The sequence below is a fragment of the Callithrix jacchus genome, chromosome 3 (assembly GCF_049354715.1).
Source record: "Callithrix jacchus isolate 240 chromosome 3, calJac240_pri, whole genome shotgun sequence".
Classification (NCBI taxonomy): domain Eukaryota; kingdom Metazoa; phylum Chordata; class Mammalia; order Primates; family Cebidae; genus Callithrix; species Callithrix jacchus.
Genome location: NC_133504.1, coordinates 120,555,234 through 120,572,586, shown reverse-complemented (window position 1 = coordinate 120,572,586; position 17,353 = coordinate 120,555,234). Strand labels below are relative to the sequence as shown.

Genomic DNA, 17,353 nt, shown 5'->3' with positions numbered 1-17,353 from the left:
GCTTTTGCTGGTGATGATTGGTTGGGCTTTGAGGAGCTGCCATCAATAAACCAAGAGTGGTCTGGGTCCAGAATAGGAGAGAGAAATATGAGGAAATGGGGAGGATGTCATATGGATTAGGGAGATAGTCATGGGGTTTCAGGGTTTGTGTGTCAGGTGCTAAGTGAGAAGCCAGGTTGAAATCTGGACCAGGGGCAAAGGTAACTGGGGGGTTTTAATGAATGAGTAGAGTTGGAGGGGGCAGAAAATATGTGTGCCAAGTGTAAGGAGGAAATTAGATTTTGAAAGTTATGAGAATTGTAGAGGGTAAGTAGACCTAGCCTATAATTTTAAGGGATTCCAGGAGGAAAACAGCAGTGGCTGCTGTGGCACACAGACACACTGGCCAGCCCAGGAGTGTGAGGTCAAGTTGTTTAGACAGAAAGGCTATGGGTCATGTGCCTGGTTCTTGTGTAAGAACTCTGACTTCACAGCCTTTCTCCTTTGCTGTGTATAAAGAGAAGGGTTGGAAAGGGTTGGGAAGTGCCCATGTGGGAGCTGTTTCTAGGGCTTCTTTCAGAGAATGAAAGAAGAATGAGGGAAGGATTTAGGGTCTGTGGGGTCAGCTAAGTCCCCTCTCAAAAGCTTATAGAGAGGGGGGTTTTGCCAGTAAGGCAAAGCCTGGTATCCAGAGGTGAAAGTATTCTACCACACCTAGGAAGGAGAGAAGCTGCTGTTTAGTAGAAGGAGTTGGGGTCTGGGAGATCAATCAGACGTCAGCTGGGAATGTGTTCTGTTGGAGTTCTATGCCAAGATAGGTGATGGATTTGGAAGAAATGTGGCCTTTGGCAGGGAATATGTGATACCCCTTTGAGTATAGATGCTGAAGAGGCAGAAGGGTATCTTACTGGGAAGATTCATAAGATGGGACTGCAAAGAAGGTTGTCCACATATTGAATAAGATGAGAAGCAGATGGACAGAAGGAAAGTAGATTATGAGAAAGGGCTTAACTGAAGTAGTGAGGGCTATCTCTGAAGCCTTGGGGCAGAACGGTTCAGGTGATTTGCTGAGACTGGTGGGTGTTGGGTCAGCCCAGGTGAAGGCAAAAAGAGGCTGAGAGGAGGGGTGTAAAGGGATGGTGAAGAAGGCCTCTTTGAGATCAAGAATGGAATAATGGGTTGTAGAAGGGGGTTATTGAGGATAGGAGGGTTGTAGACAGCGGTATTGAGGATAAGGATAGGGTATAACAGGATGGATGGGAAGTACAGTCTGATTGATGAGGTGAAGGTCTTGGATGAGTCTATAGGATTTGTCTGGTTTCTGGACAGGTAGAATAGGGGGATTGTAAGGAGAATTTGTAGGCTTTAAAAGGCCTTGTTGTAATAGACAAGTGATAACAGGCTATAGGCTTTTTAGAGCCTGTTGTGGAATGGGGTACTGGTCCTGGGTGGGATAAGGGTGGTAAGGTCTTCAGGGGATGGTAAGGGGCATGTGATCTGTTGCTAAGGAAGGAGTAGAGGTGTCCCATACACACAGATTGAGGTAGAAGGTGTGAGAGGAGGTTGTGAGGGAGGCTTTGAATCGGGCAAAAGGGTGGCTGTAGTCCAAGAATAGTCAGAGGCAGATAATTTAGTTAAAATGTCTTGGGCTAGTAAGCAAACTGGACAGGTAGGAATAAGGAGTGTGTAAAAGAATGCTGTCTAAGTTGGCACCAGAGTTGGGGACTTTTAAAAGGTTAAGAGGCTTGGCCCATCAATATGCACAACAGTTATGGGAACAAGGGACACAGACCCTTGAAAAGAAAGCAATGTGGAGTGGGTAGTCCCCATATCAATCTAGAAGGGGATGGACTTACCCTTCACTGTAAGAGTTATGCAAAGCTCGGTATCTGTGATGGTCCAGGGGGCTTCCTAAGCAGTCAGGTATCATCGATCTTCAGCTGCTAAGGCAGAAAGTTCTGGAAAGAAGTCAGCTGGAGAATATTGGGATTGAACTCCAGGAGCCTTGGGAGTGGCTGTAATATGAGCCAGACATTCCGTTTTTCAGTGGGGTTCCCCACAGACAGGACACGGTTTAGAGGGGGCCTTGGGCTGTGAGCACTTATTAGCCCAGTGTCCAAGCTTTTGGCATGTGAAGCAGGATGGAGCCCCAGGCTGTGGATACTCCCTGACCCAGTGGCCAGTTTTCTGGGGTTTGAGGCAAGGCTTTGGGGGAGAAGTTCCTGAAGAGAAGCCTGGATGCTGTGGGTTTGTTGGTCTGAAACTTCTGCAAGCTGATGGAGTGGCTGGGGTTTGTCTTACAGCAGAGGCAAACATTTGCAGCTCTGAGATGCATTGTTGTTTGGCTGCTTCCTCCCTATTGTTAAACACCTTGAAAGTGTGGTTAACTAAATCCTGTTCTGGGGTTTGAGGGCCTGAGTCTAGTTTTTGAAGTTTTTTCCTAATGCCTAGGGCAGATTGGGTAATAAAATGCATATTGAGAATAAGGCAACCCTCTCGGTCTAGAAAAGTGCTTAAGAGTTTCTGCTAGGTGGGCTGTGAATTGGGCAGGATTTTAATGTTTTCCCTGGGTTGTTTCTTTAAGCTTGTCACAATTAATGGCTTTGTAAGCTGCCTGCTTAAGTCCCTCAACCAAGCTAGACACCAATAGTCACACTTGGCGTTGTCAGGCGAGCCCACCTGGTAATGCCATTGGGGTTCTTCCCTAGGTACTGCCCTGTTGCTTTCTTGGAGGGCTGGCTCATGGCGCCTGCAGGTGTCAGCATAAGACTAAGCCAGAGTGTAAACCCTATTTCATAATTCATTCATCTGGTGAAAGAGTAGAGGTTAGAATAACATTTAAGTCATTCCAGGTTAAATTGTAGAACTGAGTTAGATATTAGAAGTCTTGAGTATATTTAGTGGGATCCAGTGAAAAGGATCCTAAGCACTGACTAACTTGGGATAGATCAGACAGAGGAAAAAGGAACAGGCACCCTGACTATGCCCTCAGCTCCAGCCATCTCTCGAAGGGGAAACTGTTGAGCAGGGGAGGGAGAGCTAGTTTTAGGACTGAATTGTGTTCTGGAGTGGGTGTGGGATGGAGAAGTGACAGAGGAGGTATAAGAGGGAGGGGATGGGGCAGTGGGGACATTAGGGTCCAGTCCTGCCTGATGAGGGGCAACCTGAGGGGGAAGGGAAAGGTCAGAAGGGTATATTGAGAGTGAAGAATCTATATTGGCAGTAGAGACAGTGGGCGCAGGTGGGAGGGAAAGAATTTGAGAGGGGTCACATTGGGAGCAGAATCTGGGAAGGGAGCAAAGTATGAAAAATGCCTGGACTGAGGGGACTTCAGACCATTTGCCCATTTTAGGACAAAAGTTGTCTAGATCCTGCAGGATAGAAAAATCAAAGGCACAGTTTTCTGGCCATTTATAGCCATTGTCCAATTCATATTGGAGCCAAGTGGCATTGTAGAAGAAAATAAGATGCTTAGGTTTTAGGTCAGGTGATAGCCACAGAGGTCTGAGGCTTTTCAGAAAGCAGGCTAAGGGATGTTATATCGAACTGAGCACAGAAAGTCAACACCAGAACATAAGTATGCCAAATTGCAGGGTTTATTGCCGGCGACCACGGAGGACTCACGTGTCTCCAACCCGTGGCCCCGAAAGGAGACAAGACCTTTTTATACCTGCAAAACTACCTTGGGAGTTGGGGTGGAGATGGGAATGAAAGCTGTCAATCACCTCCCAGGCTAAGACGGGGTGAGGGGCTTCAGACATTCTGAGGGCCAGTGGATTCAAATCACCTTCTGGGTGGAGAGGAGGGTGAGGGGGTTCCGGACATTTCGAGGGCCAGGGGACTATTTGACATTCTGATTGTTATTTAAGGGGTTCACAGATGCTGAGATTAACATTCGTTTATACATCGTTTGGGTAGGGGTGGGATCCATAGATTTTTAATTACTTGGCGCCAGGATGGAATTATCTGGGGGTGCTTATTCTGGTAAACAAAGGCCAGCAATTCTGGCATTTACAGATAAGAGAAGGTATGCAGCTTTACCTCAATTTGCATCCTGCAAATGATCTAGCAATTTACAAAAGCCAAGGTTAGCAGTCATTGTGAGGAGAATGGAAACAGTTTAGTTCTTTATAAAAATAGCATTGTACAGGTTTTAACTCTAGGCCGGCTATATCACAGGGAGAAGAGGGAGGAATGGAAGGCGGGAGGTTGCCCATAGTTTAAGAAGAGCAGCAGGGACAAGGAAAGTGAATGCACAACCAAGTAGCTTAGCAGGTGCCCCAGACTAACCTTGGTCTGAACCTGGGGTGAATCAGTCAAAGGGGGTGTCCCTCACATTGATCCATCACCTATGAGTGTCAGTGAGTGACCAGAGCAGACATCTCTGCAATAATCTGTCACTGAGGGAAGACTCTCTTCCTGGTTTCGTGTTCTATGTAGGATTTTCTTCTGGTCATGAACCTCACGGAAAGTCCTGTCTTGTCTCCACTGAAAGGGAGAGGAAAATGAAACTGAAGGAGAAGGAAGCTGACAGGTAGTGAGAAGCGTTGAAGAGAAGAGTTGAGGCAAACTGCTTACCTGATCTGAGGATGGGGAGTAGATCTGTGGGCTGTTCTGATGAACCTAGGTGATAGGTAGGCCTCTTCAGAGGGAGCACAAGGAGAACAGGGACAGCAGTTTGGTCTCCCATAGGAGTTCCTCCATCCCAGGCTTTCAGCACCAATGTTAAAACATTCCTTCTGAATGAAGAGACCCCCCAAACAGGCTTTGTGTGAGCAACATGGCTGTTTATTCACCTATGTGCAGGCAGGCTGAGTCAGCAAAGGGTGGTGGGATAGGAGTTAGTTTTATAGGTTTGGGGTAGGCAGTGGAAAGTTACAGAAGTTAGTATAGGATGGGTTTTTGCAGGCTGGGAGGGGAAGGGGATTGGAGTCATGAGGTTGACCAAGGTCAGTTACAAAGTCCAATGTCGTTGTCAATTGATGCCAATAAGAAACAAGAAGAATCTCAAGTTAGGTGCTGCAGGGGTGGGTTGATCTGCTTTTCATGGTCTCCCAGTTACTTCAGGTTTTCTAATTCCAGAAGGCCCTCCAGAGGTGTACCTGCTGGTCACGGGTCACTGTAGTGTTCGTGGTGCCATCAGTCAGCTTAAAGGACCTTATACTACTTCTCACCACATCCTTAACTTGCCTATTTGGCTTATGCAGAAGACAGATTTTGGAGAATGACAGGGCAGGATTGTCAAACTTAGTCAAGTGGTGACTCTAGTTACTGCTGCAGATGTGATTTGTTGTTTGAGCAAATTAATATAACCTTTTGTTACCTGGTATGCAGCTATTTATTTGGCAAATACATTTTCTATACCTGTTGGTAAAAACCATCAAAAGCAATCTGCTTTCAGCTGGCAGGACAATATATTTTCAGCATCCTCCCTTAGGGTATCAACTGTAGCCCTGGGTCATAGTCCACAGATCTTGATTACATTTCCTCTCCATAATAAAATATGGTGGTTAATCATATTAATGATGTTATGCTGATTAGGCCTTATGATCAGAAAATAGTAACTACTCTAGACATAGGATTGAGACATTTGCATAACAGTAGAAAATGAACGCTGCAGAAAATCAAAGGATGTTCACTTAAGTGAAATTTCCAAAGGCCCAGTTGTATGGGGCACATTAGTGTTACTGGGTGAGTAAAACTTCAGTGAGATTGCCTGCTTCCCACAATGGGAGTTGAACCTGAGCCCAGGCCACCTGGGTGAAAATCAGGAATCCCTAACCACTAGACACGGCTGGTAGGTTCTCTGCCTCTCTAACCCGGAAGAATGGGGAAAGGGGCCCGCGAGGTGTGGTGAGTTTACCATTCCAATAAATATTGCAGACCCAAAGCATTTTGCTGAAGAGCAATTTATTAGAGAAAAGCAGCTCCCAACCTGTCATGGTAGGGGATCCAGAGAGGGAATCCGTTCAGGTAGGAGCAGCTGAAGTTTTAACCCTTGAATTATTCCCTCCCCATTCATGCTCTCCTCCAATGAGAGTTCTTTCAAACTTCCTCCACATTGATTGATCTTTGACTCTGATATTGGATTGGCTATTTGTTTTAAATCCCTGAGTTAGAGTCCCCTCCTCCATGAGCTCTGGTGGGAATTTGGGGGACAAAAGCCCTACCTGGCTTTCCACGGGCAGGAAGATAGATGAAGATAGCACTACCTGGACCACATGGAAGAGGTGCTCAAAGAGCCCTAGCAGCCTGAAATGGGGAGCTGGGAAATTCTTGCACTTGAAACCACACCCCACATGGACTCAAAGACAAGTTTCTCTAACACCATCCCTCATTAGGTATGTCTAAGGCAACAGTTTATTGCAAATGTCTCCTCCTCCCACTTAAAGAAGCACAATGCCTAACTGGCCACCTTGGATCTTCACAGAACGTCTCTTACTAACATGCTATTCTAGTCCACTTACCAGGCGACTCAAAGCTATAAACTTTGAAGAGGTCCCAGAACAAGAGAAGGCTCAGCTACCATTCCAGGTGCTTTGCCACTGGCCATATGATTTAGCAGTTCCTGTGGCAATTTGAAGCATTTAGGCAACCTTCCATGGGTAAATCACAGTACAGACTCAGGATTTTAAGCAAGCCCTACTATTGCCAATGGAAAACACATTTTGAGAAACGATTTACTTGCTACAGGCCCTTCTAGAGACTGAATACTTAATCATGTGTCACCAAGTTATTGTGTGACCTAAGATGCCCATGAGAAACTGGGTAGTGTATGCCCCAAAGTTAAAGTTGGATATGCACAGCAGCACTTCATTAATAAGTAGAAGCAGAGTATTTGAGACTGGGCTTGAGTAGACCATGAAGGTGCAATTAATTTGCATGAGGAATTGGTCCAAATATTCAGAGCCTCCCACTCTGGTCCCTACATTACCTTCTCCCAGCTCATAACTATGGGCCCATGAAGATTTTTTTATGAGCAGTTGACTGTAGAAGAGCTTTGGCTCAGTTTACAGATGACTCTCCATGATAGGCAGGTATCACAGATAGACAGCTGCAGCACCACAGCCCATTTCTAGGACATCCGTAAAGAATGTAGGTGAAGGAAAGTCCTTTTAGCAGCCAGAACTTGGAACAGTAAATCTGATTGTTCATTTTGCCAGGAAGGAGAGATGGCCTGAGGTAAGAGTTTGTAATAGTTTCTAAGCTGTGGCCAGTGGTTTGGCTGAATGGTCAGGAGTGTGGAAGGAATAGTTTGAAAACTGGAGACAGTAAGGTCTGGGGGAGAGGTATGTGGACTGACCTGAATGGGCAAAAAAGGTGGAATGGCCTTTTGAAGATTAAATTACAGTGTCAGCTATTGGCAATACCTTGCAGGGCTAAAACAAAGGCTTCTAGGATTCCACGTAGTGTTTAAATCACTGTCCAATATAAACTATTTCTCCAGTGACCAGGTTTCAAGGGTATAAGAATCAAGGGGTGAAAATGGGAATAACTGTTACTCCCTAGTGATCTACTAAATTTTTGTTCCCAAGGAGTTTGGAACTAAGACCCCCTAGACAGCAGAGCCTAAGGGAGGAATGACTGTAGCAGGAGACAAGACAATGAATCTGTTTAAGTTGAGATGGCTGGCATGCCATTAGCTGCCTCACACTTCTGATTCAAAAGTAAAGGAATTGCTGTACTGGTTAGGGTGATTGTTCTTGACAACCAAGGGGAAACTGGACTGCTTCGCGAGGAGGTAACGGCTAATATGTCTGGAATACACAAGATCCATTAGGGTGTCTCTTGGCACCACCATGTCTTATGATCATTCAAGTGAATACCATACCAATTCCATTTAGAAGGGATTGCTAATGGTCCAGATCTTTCAGGAACAAAAGCTTGGGTTGTCCCACAAGGCAAAGAACTCAGCCAGCTGAACTGCTTACTCTAGGTAAAGGAAATATGGAAGGGGGTGTTGGTAGAAGGTGGTTATAAATACTAGCTATGACCATCTGACTAGTTGTGGAAACAGACACTGATAATTACAAATATTTGTTGGGAATGTTTGCATATAAAGTAACTATTTGTGTCTCATCTCCTTACAATCTAGTACAAATGTTAATACTAGTTGACCTAGTATTTGTTAGGATAGTATCTAAGTTATTGCTTATTAAAGAAGAGTAAACTACTCAAACTTGCACCTTCTTGGGGAAGGGTGACTTTTCAGTTGTACATAGGAGAGCTGTGTTATGTTAGGCAGAACTATCTATTTGGGGATTGTCTTACTGTGATGCATATGGGTGCCAAGTTGATAATGGTAGACTGTGTAATAATTTTTTGATATGCCTGTGTGGCTGGATGACTGTCCCCAGTTATAAAAACACTAAAGTAGGTGTTGCTTTAGAAGTATCATGTAAATATGATTAAACTCCAAATTAGTTGATTTGAAGTGTGAGGGATGTTCTCCCAGACAAGCTTGTGGGAGAAAGCTTGAAAGGATTGAACAGACCTGAGGCTTCCCTATTGAAGAAATTCTCTGTGGTCAGAAGTTTCAGCAGCACCTGAGTTCCTGCCTGTTCCTCCTGAAAGCCTGCCCTGTCTATGGATTTTGGACTTGCCTTGCCAGCTCCCACAATTGTGTAACACAATTCCTTGCAATGAATCTCAACATTTTTTTTTTTTTTTTTTTTTTTTTGAGACGGAGTTTCACTCTTGTTACCCAGGCTGGAGTGCAATGGTGCGATCTTGGCTCACCGCAACCTCCGCCCCCTGGGATCAGGCAATTCTCCTGCCTCAGCCTCCTGAGTAGCTGGGATTACAGGCACGCGCCACCGTGCCCAGCTAATTTTTTGTAATTTTTAGTAGAGACGGGGTTTCACCATGTTGACCAGGATGGTCTCGATCTGTTGACCTCGTGATCCACCCGCCTCGGCCTCCCAAAGTGCTGGGATTACAGGCTTGAGCCACCGCACCCAGCCTCAACATGTATTAATATATACCTCCTGGTTCGGTTTCTCTGGTTGATCCTTGCATGATACATGCTCTTAATATCTGATACCACTTCTAAAGTCAAGAATGCCAAAAGCAGCAGTTCCAACCACACAGGAAAATGAAAGTGACTTCTGTAAATCTGAGCCTTCTGTGTCAGCTGCCCCATGATTTATCCACTTTTGCCCTCTTCTGGCGATACGTGGAAGTTCACAGTGATGACAGCTCAAGAAACGCCCCTCACGATGCTTAGGCAATTCTGCTGAGGTCTCATGGAAAAATAGGCATTATGCCAAGGGTACAATCAGATAAATCACACTTGTCTATTTTTCCAATATTTGGAGTTGCCTTCCTAGCTGAAAATAAAACTTTAGAATGTTAACATTTATGGCAGCCATCAAAATGTTTGTTGCTTTATTAAGAGTTTAAAAACAGAAAAGCAGTTTTTTGGTAGACAGGCTTACATATTCCTCTTGAGGTTCAAAGTCCTTTCCTCACTACCCATCTCTCCATCCTACTTATTAAAATATTACTTTAAAATGCTTTAAGTAGAAGAACAAGATTTCATAAACGTGCTAATTTATGTTTTTATGCAATTTCCTTTCTATACTTGATATATCTTGGCCATTTATCAATAAAGATCCACTCGCTCCTAATGTGTGCACAGTATTCTATAGCATGAATGAACTGGAACTTAGTCTTTGCCTTATGGATAAGCATTTAGGCTTGTCCAGCTCCTTGGCAATTAAAAATGATGCAAGGAAGAAACATAACATACCCTCACTTATCTGTGCTCCTATTTCTGTAGGGTAGATTGTTAGGCAAAACCCTTTTGATACTGATGCTGGGTAACATGTCCAAGACCAGTGGTAACAAATAAAGCCTAAGATGATTCTTCCATGTTGTTTTCTTTTATCCCTGTCTACCTTTCAGTTCATGCAGGCACTAAAGATGTGGCCATAAAATCTGCTATATGAATACCCCTTCATGGAAACACGTTTTATTCAACTTATCAGCACAGATGGTGGAAAGCCTCCAGCTGTCCTTCCAGATCCACTTGGGCTTTCAAGCCAAGGTCTTGGTCTTCATGGGCAGCTTCCAGCCCATGACTGAGTGTGGTAGTTATAACTAGGGACTATTTCTACCAAAACCGTATGACTGCTAATTTTTAACTGGTGGAGACTTTGTCAGATCTGCCTCAGAACTGAAGTCTGGATGCTGAGTCCTTCTCACCACTTTAGATCTGCACAGCCACCTGAAGGCTTTTCTCACTATGATGGGTGGAATAATGCCCCCAGAATGTTCATTCCAATTACATGAACTTGAGTGTTCCATACACGGTAAAAGGGACTGGCCCCTGTGATTAAGTTGAAGACCTTCAGATGAGATTATGCTGGATTATCCGGGTGGTCTAATGGCATCAGAGGGGTTCTTGAAAAGGAGGAGAGAAGATAGGATAATCAGAATGAGAGGAAGCAGAGGTAAGAATTATTCGAGGTCACAAACCAAGGGGTACAGGCAGCGCCTAGAAACTGGAAAGTAAGGAGGTGGCTTTTCCCCTACAACTTTCAGGAGGAATGCAGGCTGCCAAGACCTTGACTTTTTTTTTAATCTCAGTGAAACCTGTTTTTTATTTCAGACATCTAGAACTGTAAATGATCAACTGGTGTCTTAAGCCAGCCAGTGTGGTAACTTGCTATGGCAGCAAGAGGAAACTAATGCACTGGCTTGACCTTGTGTTCACCCTTCACTGTTCACAGGCATTACCCCCAAGAAACTCTCACTCCAAACCCTGTCTCAGCCTCTGCTTCTCAGAGAGCTGGACAAACTGGAAAGGACTGAATGTTACCAACTTCTGACCAACACCTTGGTACAGCAAAATTCATGAGAGCCTGTTGATAATCGTCATGACAAGTTTAAGAGCTGCATAAAATGGCGAAAGGAAAATCTTGGGAGGAGGATATAGAACAATCACAAGTGACAACCAGCTTCTCAGAAACATCTTAGTTCTTAGAATCAACTTATCTAGCGGCTTCTAAGGAAGGGAATTGAACCATGAGGACACAATTCACTTGTCAGCAGCCTCTGGCTGGTGTTCAGAACTGTGACATCTCCGTCATTGCTCATAATTGCAGTACCTTCATTTTGGGGCACTACTTCACTAAATTAGAAGGCACAGCTTGGGAATTCCATGTAACAGGAGACACACAAATAGATGACATAAAATATTCTATGAAGAGGCCAAACGTGTATACTATGTACTGTGTATATAAGCTCACTTACTATTCATGAAAATCCAATGAGGTAGACATCATCTCGATGCCATCACAGGGTGGAATATACTGAGACTCCGATGGATGTGAGGGGCATGTGGAGGAGAGCAGTTAGTAGGATTAGCTCTACCTCTTATTGCTGCACTTGGTTCTGAGGCTGTACGTGGCTTTCATCTTTCTCTACTGCCTATTCAGGATTATCCTCACCATTGCCTTAGTACTTTTCCTGGGCTAGAGAGCTTTCCTGGTGGCCCAGACCTTTATCGATGGGAAGTCTGAGTCCTTGATGCCTAGGAAAAGCCATAGCTCATGTGGATATACATAGCCCTGGTCTGCCAACACTGGCCCTCAAACAAAATCATATTGCCACAGATGGAACTTCTGAGTGGCACTGGTGCCCCATGCTCAGTGCATTCCTGCAGGCCTTGGTGACATAGTCCTTTCCTGGGAAATGTTAGTGCTTATGAAGGAAGAGTAAGCCACCTCTGTAAACTCTGAGAGTTCAGGGGGTCTGTAGAGCCAAGACTCTCAGGCATCCATCCAGATGTCCCCATCCCCCAGTTTTCCCCATCAAGGTCCTGACCTGAACATAAGAGACACTAGTTGGTTGGGCACATTAATTTCCTACTAAAGCTCTGTTTTTCTCACTTTCTTTGGTTTAGCTGTGTTTAGTCTTTCATTGTAGGAGATGAGGGCCTCTTGATAAGCTACCAAAAAGACCTCTGGTTCTTATACTTAAGGATTTTTAATTTTTGCTTTATAAATTTTTACATTTTTAATTGAACATGTTTATGGGTTACAGTGTGATGTTTTATACCTGCATACTTTGTACAATGGCTAAATCAAGCTAATATTTCTATTATCCACGTTTTTTGTGAAAAGAATATTTAAAAATAGCAATTTTGAAATAGACAATGTATTACCTATAGTCACCGTGCTATGTAATAGATTTCAGACTCTTCCTGTCTAACCGAAACTTTGTACCTTTGACTAGCACATATTCAGTAATCCCCACCTCAGCCTCTAGTAACCACCACTCTACTCTCTGCTTCTGTGTTCAATGTTGGAAGCTTCCACATGTAAGTGAGATCACACATTTGTCTTTCTGTGCCTGGCTTATTTCACTTAGTGTTTTCCAGGTCCATCCACATTGTTGTATATAACACAATTTCCTTTTTTTAGGGATGAATAATATGGCATTGTGTATACTTACCACATTTTCTTCATTCATTCATTGATGGACACTTAGGTTGATTCCATATCTTAGTTACTGCGAATAATGCTGCAGTGAACCTGGGAATGCAGATATCTCTTCAACATACTGATTTTCTGTGGATAAATAGTAGTGGGATGGCTGGATCATATGGTAGTTCTACTTTTAACTTTTTTAGGATCCTCCATATACCGTTTTCCATTGTGATGGTTAACATGAGGTGTCAACTTGACTGGACTGAGGGTTGCCTACATGGCAGGTAAAGTATTATTTTGGGGTGTGTCTGGGGTGTGTCTATTATTTAAATAATAATAAAGTATTATTATTGCCTCAGGAGATTGACATTTGAGTTAGTGAACTGAGAAAAGAAGACCCACCCTCAGTGTGGGGGTGTGGGGCACCATCCAATCTGCTGCCTGCACAGCTAGAACAAAGCAGGAAGAGGGACAAGCAGCTTGTTGAATCTTCTGGCTTTCTTCTTGTGTTGGACACTTGCTTTCTCTCCTCCTGCCCTTGGACATCAGACTGCAGGTTTTTCAGCCTTTGGACTTGAACCAGCTGCCTCCTGGGGGCTCTTGGGCCTTCAGCCTCAGACTGAGGGTTGCACTGTTGGCTCACCTGGTTCTGAGGCTTTTGGACTTGGACTGGGACATACTACTAGCTTCTCTTTCCCCAGCCTGCATCCCTTCTCTCTTAGCCTGTCATGGGATTTGCTGTGTAATTGTATGAACCAATTATCCCCAATAAATTCTCTTTTATATAAATATATATCTGACTGGTTCTGTCCCTCTAGAGAACACAAGTATTAATATATCCATAACAGCTGTACTACAGCCATTTTACAACTTACAGTCCCCACTAACAGTACATATTCAATTTCTACACATCTTTCCCCGTATTTGTTTTGTCTTTGATAAGTCATTCTAACACAAGTATGAAGTGACATTGCATTGTGGTTTTAATTTGTATTTCCCTGATAATTAGTAATGTTGATTTTTTTTATATGTATGTATCTGCTGGTGGCTATTTGCATGTCATCTTCTAAAATGTCTGTTCAGGGGGAGGGACAGTGGGAGGTGGGGAGTTGGGGAGAGATAGCATGGGGAGAACTGCCAGATATAGGTGAAGGAGAGGAAGGCAGCAAATCACAGTGCCACGTGTGTACCTATGCAACTATCTTGCATGTTCAATTGTACCCCAAAACCTAAAATGCAATTAAAAAATAATTTAAAAAAATATAAATAAAATAAAATGTCTGTTCAGGTCCTTTGCCCATGTTGTAATCCGGTGGTTTTCTTACTACTGAGTTCTTTATATAGTTTGTATGTTAACCCCTTACCAGATGTATGATTTACAAATATTTTTTCCCATTCCATAGGTTATCTCTTCATTCTGAGTATTTCCTTTGCTCTTCAGAAGGTTTTCAGTTTGATGTAATCTCATTTGTCTATTTCTGTTGCCTGTACTTGTGGAAACACATACAAAAAGTTACTGTCTAGACCAATGTCATGGAGCTCCCCCGCGCCATGTTTTCTTTCAGTAGTTTTACAGTTCTAGGTTTGATATTTGTCTAAAATACATCTTTGACTTGATTTTGTACGTGGTATGAGATAAGGGTCCAATTTCATTCTTCTGCATGTGGATATCATGTTTTCCCAAAGCCATTTATTGAAGAGATTGTCCTTTCCTCATTGTCACAATCCTGCTCAATATAGCTCTGGTTAATCTTAGGTGTCAAATTGATTTGGATTAAGGAATCCCTGGAAAGCTGGAAATCATTATTTCTGTATGTGTCTGTGAAAGTGTTTCCAGAGGAGACCATCCTGTGAGTTGGTGGACTGAGTTGGCAAGATCTGTTCTCAATGTTGACAGGTACCATCCAATTGACTGGGGACCCAGAGAGAAAAAGGCAGAGGAAAGGTGATTTCTCTCTCTCTCTCTCTCTCTCACATACACACACACACACACACACACTCTCTCTCTCTCTCTCTCTCTCTCTCTCTCTCTCTCTCTCTCTCTCACACACACAGAGTCACATACACTCTCACACACTCACACTCTTTCACTCTCTCACTCTTTCACACACTCAGTATAGTAACATGCTGTACAGGTTTGTAGCTTAGGAGCAATGGGTTATACTGTTTAGGTTTGTGCAAGTATACACTGTGGTCACACAAGACAAAATTGCCTAATGCACTTATCAGAACCTTCTATTAAGTGATGCATGATATCTATTAAATGATGCATGACTCTACTGACATGGACTGTGGCCAGTGATTTAGCTGGATAGTCAGGGACTTGGAACATGATTGGAAAATGAAAAAATTTGGGAATGGGTACATGGATAGCTCTTAGTGTGCAAAAGATGAGAAGATAGTTACATCCCATGTGCACGTTCAAAGAGTAAGCAGAGGAGGCTCTTAAGTAGATAGGATGACCTGTTTTTTGGATACCAGTCAGCCTCTTTTTCCAGCCACTCTTGTCATCACCCAATGGGCTCATGAACAACGTGACCATGGTGGCAGGGATGGAGGTTATGTATGGATTCAGCAACGTGGACTCTAGGTCACTAAGGCTAAGCTGGCTATGGCCACCACTGAGTACCCAATCTGTCAGCAGCAGAGACCAACACATATCCCTGACCTGGCACAATTCCCAGGGTGATCAGCTACCTGATGGCAGGTTGATTGCATTGAAACACTTGCATCATGGAAGGGGTGGAGTTTTGTCCTTACTGAAATAGATACTCTTGATATGGATTTGTCTTCCTGTATGCAATGCTTCTGCCAAAACTATCATTCATAGACAATGCCTTATCCTTCCACAGAGCATCACTTCTGACTCAGGCACCCATTTTACAGCCAAAGAAATGAAGCAATGGACTGATACCCATTGAATTCACTGGTCTTACCATGTTTGCCATCATTCAGTGGCACCTGGCTTGATAGAATGGTGGAATGGCCTTTTGAAATCAGTTATGGTGCCAGCTAGGTAATAGTACTTTGCAAGGCTAGGGAAGGGTCTTCCAGAAGGCTGTATATGCTCTGAATCAGCATCCAGTATGTGGTACTGTTTCTTGTACAGTAAAGATTCATGGGCCCAGGAATCAAGGTGAAAATGGGAGTAACATTACTCACCATCACCCCTAATGACCCACTAGCAAAATTTCTGCTTTTTATTCTTCCGACTTAAGCTCTGCAGGTTTAGAGCTCATGGTTCCAGAGGAAGGAATGCTCCGCCAGGAGACGCAATGACTCAATTGAGCTGGAAGTTAAGTACCTGGCCACCCTGGACTCCTTATGTATCTGACTTAGCAGACTGAGAGGGGTGTAATGGTGTTGGCTGGGGTGATACATGTAGACTGCTACTCTGCAGTTGAGGTAAGGAAGAATATGTCTGGAATACAGCATATCTCTTAGGAAGTCTTAGTATTACCATACGCTGTGATTAAGTTTAATGGGAAATTAGAACAACTTTATCCAGGCAGGACTAGGAATGGCTCAGAAGCTTCAGGAATGAAGGTTTGAATCACCTTACCAGGCAAAGAACCATGAGCAGATGAAATACTTGCTGAAGGCAAGGGGGAAACAATGTGTCCTAGAAAGATCATTAAAAATACCACTTGTGACCAGTTATAGAAGTTGACTCTCATGAGTATTTAAGAATGTATATACCCATTCATATCTTAAGCAAATTTCTATTTTTATTCTTATTCCTTTATCATGTAATATAGGACTTATTGATTTTATTTTACTTTGAGAAGAAATCTTGCTCTGTCACCCAGGCTGAAGTGCAGTGGCATGATTTTGGCTCACTGCAACCTCTATCTCCCAGGTTCAAGCAATTCTCCTGCTTCAGCCTCCGAGTACCTCATAAAATTTTTCATAAAAATTTTAATGAGATTATTTTTAAGTTAAATGTTTTCAAATTTAAACAAGCTTGATATTGTATATGTCAATAGATAAAACCCACCCAAAAGCTAATTGGGTTTCCATTTTAATAGCATAAAAGGGCCCTAAGGCTGTACAAGTTCTGATCACTTATTTCTGTCATGCTGAGAATAGATCTTGAAGTTGCCAGAGGTGACTTTAGTAGTTTGATCCCTCTGTTTGCCACAGCTTTCAGTTCCCTATTTATCCTTTTCTACTGTCTGGTGGTACTTGAGAATATCAAAGAAATATCAGAATAAACAACTGAGAAGAGGATAATTGCAATCCGAAGAGTCATTGGCCTTCAAAGAGAAAGAGACTACATGTAGTTGGACTGCATATATAACTTGGCAATGCTTGTCTTCAGTTCTATTGGAAGTTAGCCTCCAGTGTTACCTTCCTACCTTCCTGCGGGCAATGGCATACTTCAGGATGTGAGATCTATAGTCATAAGAACTTGTCCATATCACTTGCAGAAACAATGCTTTCAATGTAGGTTTAAAGTTCATTTTAAAAAATGTGTTCTTAAGAGGATTTCAATCAGAACAACTGCTTAATTCTTTGTCTCTCCCCTACAACAACTTACATCATAGATTACAGACTTTGAGTGTTCCCCTAATTATTTTTCACACAAGTATGTTCAATTTGTGTGGATACATGTTTTTCATAGTGTTCAATAGGATTATATTACATGTTCAGCATGTTTTTTCCATGACCACAGAATAGGTCATAAGCAGATTTCTAAGGACGAATAGTTCAGTATTTTCAAACGTTGCATAAAATTGGATGGTTATGGGCTTTGTATTATTTTTAACCTTTCCCATAGTTTCCATTGTGCCCAGATTATATTTCTCATAAATGTTCAAATGAATAGTCATGTACATGTATCCTAACACAGCTTTAAGAAGTACTTCTATAAGATTCATAGCAGCACAACACAATTCTTTTAATTCAAGGAAGTGGGATCCAGAGGGCAAGAAATTTAT

At 43.0% G+C, this 17,353-nt stretch overlaps 1 long non-coding RNA gene across 2 annotated transcripts in view; it reads left to right on the top strand.

Moving 5' to 3' along the window:
* Positions 1-17,353, top strand: part of LOC144581946 (uncharacterized) — a 188,407-nt gene that overhangs the window by 133,170 nt on the left and 37,884 nt on the right. The window contains exons 3-4 of one of the 2 annotated variants that reach the window (XR_013533443.1): positions 12,617-12,697; positions 12,773-13,485. The exons of the other annotated variant lie outside the window; for it this stretch is intronic. This is a non-coding gene — a long non-coding RNA (uncharacterized LOC144581946). Of the gene's footprint in view, positions 1-12,616; positions 12,698-12,772; positions 13,486-17,353 lie in introns of those variants that run through there. 2 annotated transcript variants of the gene reach the window in all.